Raw genomic sequence first — 7,406 nt, forward strand, 5'->3', positions numbered from 1 at the left:
ATTGTGATTTATTGTAAATCTAAGATGACTTATTAGTGAATGTTAGCATTTGTTTATGTCCAAATGGATTTTAACAAACTGAGGGAGGAAATTCTTTCAAATTCAAGACAGTAAGTCATATGATATTCTTTTCTCATTATCAAAGAGTATGTAGATTACTAATTGCCACTGTTACTTTACCGATGAAACCTAATAAAACCTAATTCACTGATTCTTCAACCATTTTGATAAACTCTTAAAACCTAACCGACCATTAGGACCTTAGCACTTTAATAGTTGAACTTGAAGTTCAGAATTTAACGTTATTAAATCTAGTTGACTAGTAACTGTTAAACTGATTTCTGGCTTGAAACGATAGGCTTATTTGTTTCGTTGCAAAGGTTATGATATGTTATGTTATCGAAAAAGGGAATGAGAAGGGATCCTTGGCAAAGAAAATGGTAGACTGAGATTAAAATATTATTCTAATTTGAATAAGCTGGGTTCGAAGTAAGGAGGATTGAGAGGCACCTTTAATATGAGAGAGAGGATACACGTAACTAGATAGATGACGACATATTTACAACGACATTTCGACGAAAACAACTGGATCCAAATAAAAAAAACAAGATGGGGATTTCTAAAAAGTTTCTATATCTCAAAAAAGGAAAATGGAATTAGTGCACATCAGCGCACAAATAATATTTTGAGGAACAAAGTGACAGGTGGAAAATTCACGACGTTAACACACTCCATGGGTCACAGTAATTATTATGGCTGTGACAACGCCAACACGTCGCAATAATATTGATTTAGGTAAGCCTAAACATGAATATCAGCCATTAAATATACAGTCAATGAATAAATAGCAGCATATGTGTTAATACAATGGAACTCTGTTCTGAGATGATTTTCCTAACTTCAATCTATTTTACATGATAGAGATATTATCCTATAATACTGTCGCTGGATTTTTGTTTTTAATTCTCATGTGTTTAATATCTATAAGTTACGAAATTTCTTAGTAAAATCACAGTGCACATCATCATAAAAAATTTTCATTAGTGGATCCCAAACTATTAGAGAGTCTATTAATTCGTAAGAAATTATATGTAACTAGTTTCAATGTTAAATTATTTGTATTACTGATCTACATTACTGGTGTATGTTGGAAAATTTTGTATTTTGAATGAAGATTACAAAATAATGAATTATTTCCAGGTCGGCATTGGTGAGAGTTAAGGATAGGTTACCAAAGGAAGAACAACAAAATATTGTCGATGAGATCAATTGTCACTCAGCTTATATTGGAGAAACATCCAGACGATTGAATGTAAGGTTGGAGGAACACAAACAGTGTTTGAAAAATGTTCCCAAAACTTCGGTTGACATAAGGAAACTTGAAAATAAGTCTGCAATAACGTTATATGCGTTAGAAACGGGACACAGGATTAATTTTGAAGGGGCCAAAATACTTCAGAAAGGCTACAATACTCATAAAGAAAGATTGACAGCAGAAGCGCTGTATATATGGGCGAATAAGAACAGCCTAAACAGAAAGGATGGTATTCAACTAGCAACCATTTGGCAAATATTCATCAACAAGTAATTGGATCCTCTCTTTCTCTATTCAACCTGTCTATCTCACATGAATTCTTATTTCGACTGAAATTAATATGAGTTATGTTTAGCATTACAATTATGTACTTGATGATTCCCATTTATATTTCCAACTCAATGATTCGGAAACAATTTTTCAACCTTCAATTTGCACTTTTATTTTTCCTTCACATAGAAATACATCAACACCGAATATCATTCATTAATAACTCATCTTACACATATGTACACACACACACACAATTCAACCAGTCTCCTTTTATTTCACATCGTTGAACTTTTCACCTGATTCTCATTTAACTGACTTATATTATCCTTTTTACAAAAATTCCACATCCAAATATGATTGGTTTAATGTAGTATAGATTTTAATATGATTGTTAAAAAAAACACTATATATTTCTTTGATGATTTTGATTATTACCCTGAAGAAGTCCAGACAAGTTAGCTGGACGAAACGTTGCAATTATTTATCTAAATTTCAATCGCTGAGATTATTTCAAATATAATTTTCACACATAATGACTTCTCTATACTCGGCGCTCAATTTTTGTCAAGCTATTCGTTCTTGTTATATCCTGGTGAAAACATAAGTACAGGTAACTTCCGGGACTTATTAATGGACTATTATTTTCTACATATTGTTATTGTATAACTATTCAGTGATTAAATTCAATTTATATATATTTATCTTAATATAAGCTTCATTTTGACCTATGAATTATTACAGTACGATTTACTGACCCCAAATTATGTTCAGTTTATTGATTACTGTATCCCATGTTCACAGCCACATTTGGCTTGATTTTGTACAAATATTATTTTGTATTTTATGGTGTGAAGTGGTCTGTCTGTCAGGTATATAAACCGAGTATGCTTGACATAAATTATTCGCATAGATTCGTATAGCAGAAGCTGCAATTGGTGTTCTGGACTCGATTGGAAGGACTAGGCGGAAAAGGGACCAATGAGGACGCTAGACTCCCTATACTGGTCGAACTTCATTGATTTGTCACAGTGTTAATATTAGAAAAGTCGTATTCCGATTGGTGGATAATTCACGTAATAAAAAGCCGGACACAAGATCAATAACGAATTAGCATACGTCTTATTTTTTATAAAGTCATGACAAATTGGCGACGGGGGTTTTGGCAAAAAAATCCAACAACCGGGTCGTGATTTTGGAAATCCATAAGCCGGTAATTTCTCAGAGTTAATATTATCCTTAGCAAAAGAGAATGTGAATTTCTTTAGGACAGTTGCAGTTATTTTATACGAATATTCGTCAAGGTTAGAATGAATAGTTTGACAAAAATTGGGCGCCGAGTATAGAGAAGTCATTATATGTAGAAAATTATATTTGAAATAGTCTCAGCGATTGAAATTTAAATAATAATTATCATTAATAATATAAATAATAATATAAATATAATTATTAATAATTATATGATAAAAATGCAAGCCATAATTCTCTGTAAGATAGTTCCAAAAGTTACAACTTCGACAATATTCACATTACAGCGGTTAGAAATAATTACAATCACAAACTCTTTCCTATTCATTACCATTTAATCAATCAACATCTATGTTTTTAGATCAAAAGGGGTTTTGTGTAGATTCAACCAAGTCTGTTGTAGAGATATCAACTCACTGAAGACAATAGGTGAACGGTTGCTCAAACATCGTGGATTAGTATAAGTTAGATATTAACACCGTTGGATGCCGGCCAACTCAGTGGTCTATCGGTTAAGTGCTCTGGCGCGAGACTGGTAGGTCCTGGGTTCGAATCTCGTGAGGCAGGATGGTGGACGCACACTGTTGAGGAGTCCCATAATAGGACGAAACGACCGTCCAGTGCTTCCAGGTTTTCCATGGTAGTCTAGCTTCAATTGACTCATGATTTCAACTATGAAAATCTATGTTTTTGTTTAACTCAAATCAGTCAGTTCATCAATATGAATATGATAAAAGTATGTTACAGTTGTTTTTCTGTTTGTTTTTATTACAAAATTGTTTTACTTTGGATTAAGATATACAATAATGAGAATCCATTAAAATGAGAAAATATGAATTCATGTTTGATAAGATGAAATTATTTAGACTAGAATTTTTTCTATGTGAATTCATTATGAATTTTAGCCTAGGTAACAGATGTGAACTTAATTCATTATGACTTTTTATAGTAAATATTTCGTGTATCAACTCAGTACAATTTTGTTTCATATAATAAATATGAACTTTTGTTCTGTGTAACATTTATATTCTCTGAACTATATACAGTGCACTTTTACAGTAAATTTATCTATTTTCTCCTATACATAATGTTACTGTGTAAAAATGTTTATATGTTTGCTTAATTAGAATGCAACTTTTGGGACTTGTTTTTGGAAAGATCATAGATCTACATTGGACCAATCTTTCGTGTTCTCACTTAGTATCGTGGGAATTGCAGTGGTTTCGTTTCAGAGTATAAGCAATAGGATCGACGAGTTGTAATGGTTTCCGGGTGGTAAACATAAGCTGCAAGACTGCAGACTCAACACATACGTTCATAGGAACGTCACCCAGGCATAACAGTGGCGACTCGGCATTTACAATGTTATTCCACTAAAAGTTTGTTATTTTGCCTCTCATGAAATGTATAAAATGAAGAGAAGTGTGGCGAGTGTCGCGACTTAAAGTTTTACGGAAAAACAATGAAAAATAATTCTGTTGAAAATCGAATGCTGGATTCTTCGTTATCAAACATATTAATCTTTATCTGTACTACTTATTTTGTACTATTTCAAGTTTTAACAATGGCTGAATGTTATAAAAGATCAAAACCAAACAAAAATCATATAACACATTGCCTGAACGATATGGGAATAAAAATTATCAGTGAGAATTGTGATATTTCGAACTATCCTTATCATTTGTGAAGTTTACAATACAAAATGCAAATAAAAAGTGTAAATCACTTGCAGAATTCAGTCATGACATGCTTCAGTAACATTCACGTCCTAATATCAGATTGACACCAAATCCTCGAAAGTGCTTGCCAGTTGATTTGCATGTATTATTCAGTGAAATACCAAGTTACTACTGTCTCATGAAAATGAATTGTCATATTATTAACAATCGAGATTCACCTATTTTCGACATGGCCACCCTAATATATTTCTTTATATTAATTACTGCCAGTCATACCGAACTCAATGATTAGAGCATACAGTTGTCCTGATATGCTCCTTGTGGAATCAGTTCTTTTCTCCACTAAATCTTTACTCGTGATTTTCCAGTTTCACGTTAATGAGCACCAATAACTAGTGGTAATTGTTTGAAATTCTAATGGAATAATACTGCTAAGTGCTACTTAGTAAGGCATATACATAACAGGTCATAATTAGTCATGCCAAGTCGATTGAGGTTGAAGATATTAGCATGTCTGTGTCATTAAAGTTCTCATCAATAATGAATTTAATATTTCATATACAATGGTGCTTCAATTTATTACATGCCTTGTTTTAGTGACGACACTAGTTATGTTAATGGGTCACGCAAAGCTACACATACGTAACAACAATGGTTTAAACGTGTGATGTCGAATCTATGGTACTGATTTACATACAAGAAACAGAAACGATTACTGACCACATACTAGAAATATTTTCCATATATAAGTTTCATTGGAAAGTATATTCATTTAGGATGCATATTCTAAGATTGGTGCATAAAACATTGGTATAGATTACCAACAGATTTCGCAGCATTCAATGATAATGTGAGAACTTAATAATAACTCGGAAGTAATTAAAATATAGACAGGTCATCAGCACTTTTCATCCATAATTGCTATATCTGGCTGGAAATTGAGCACTAACATGATCGACCATAATTGCCTGTATTGTAATTTACGGAATTCCGGCGTATTTTTAAAAGTCTTTCTTTGCCAAGTTTATTGTTGAGAATTATTTCAAAAATACACCACTTCTTAGAGTGGGTATTTACACAAAACCTACATCGGCTTGTTTTTTTTCGTTTCAGTAGCGTTTAACCAGATTATTCAACTTCGTGAGGAAAATTAGTTTCGAATGTATCAAAGTGTGACCTTTTTCCTTACATAAACTGAGATCGCTGCAAAGCCTATTATAATGGCATTTTATTTTCTTGATAATTCAAAAAATAATAAACGATACAACTTGTACTCTTACAAATATGGATTGTATATGTTTGGAGTGTACAAATATATAGAGCATAATAATATTTTGTAGTGCATCATTATGACAATGTTTTTACCAAGTAAATCCAATGACCTCAAAAGTTGAGGTGTCTAAGTAAATACGTCAGTTGTAAAACACTAACTTCCTCTCTTAATAACGTAGCCATTGAGAAAAGTTTTAAATTCATGAATAATCAGATATACGAAAAACCTTGATACACAGATCAGTAGACTGAAATTATTGACTTGAAAAAAAAAGAATTAAATCACAAAACAGCGAATAAACCAATGAAAATGCAATGATTGATAAAATATATTCAGATCTCCATGTGAGGAAACAACAAGAAACAGAAAATGCGTTTAATTTCTAGCCATTTTATACGATTTCATCTATTGAACAAGTTACATGGATAAAAGTTGAGAATCATTATGAGCTAAAGTCAGAACATAAAACGCGTTATATAACCCAATAGCATTTACATAAGCTTGTGTAATCGTATCACTAAGTTCTTTGAGTTTCTTTTTAAAAAAAACATGAATAACAATCTTTATTATTCATAAACAAACAAATTTAAACTGTGCTGCTTATCGTTTTTAATAAATACCACCAGCTTGATCAAACAGAAAATAATCAAATAAATGAACTCAGTGAGAAGGTGAAAACGCATATATCGATCATCGCACGGACGAGTCTTTTAAGTAAAAAAAATATAGATGGTCGAGTTTCTAGAAAAAAGATGTACACATGCTTCGAGTTTATTTACTATGACCGAGGATAGAAACTATTATGGACTCTCAGCGGATAAACTACGGTATTTACGAATGATAATAATTACAATAATGGTGATAATAAAATTCCGCTAAACATGATAACAATCTTTCATCTTAGCACGCTGAGACTTCCCTAACTAATTATAATTTACTTATCTATCTTCATGATGAACATTAAACCCCTTAGTAACAAAATTATAATTAGCTTCTTTAGTAAAAATAACATTTTTATGTCTTTATTTATTCTACCTTACTGTTACCGTGTTTAGCAGGATTCTGTTATCACTATCGCTGTAATTATTATCATTTCGAAAATTAAGTATATATTTGCGATCGCACAACATTGAAAATGAATTCGACGAAAAAAGAGAACTCTTCGCTGAATCAATTTTGTTTAAATGGGTATATTCCGTTCACTTAGCAACAAATCTCTCCAATGCAAATTGTCAATAACAGATTTCATGAAGTCTGTGTACTAAAACCAGCGACCAGATTTTCTGTGTTAGTAGTTGCTACAACAACTATCTGATTACTGAACAAAATATCTTAACGTGAACGATAAGTAATAGCTGCATGACAGAATAAGTGCAGAACTTTAGAATTAACCAAGTTCCTCTCCACTTCAATACTTATCAACAAGTGTGCGAAATAAGAGTGGAGCTAAAAAAGCAGGAATTGTCAAAAACTGTTAGTAGGCGTAAAAGTTGACACTTATTCATGGGCTTCGTGTTAGAAAGAAAACAACAGTAAAACGAGGGTTTCGTGGAAAATTCTACAGCAAATAGAAATGAATATAACTAAAAACTAACTTAGACGAATGAAATAGTATTTACTA

The sequence above is a fragment of the Schistosoma mansoni genome, chromosome 2 (assembly GCF_000237925.1).
Source record: "Schistosoma mansoni strain Puerto Rico chromosome 2, complete genome".
Taxonomy (NCBI): Eukaryota; Metazoa; Platyhelminthes; class Trematoda; order Strigeidida; family Schistosomatidae; genus Schistosoma; species Schistosoma mansoni.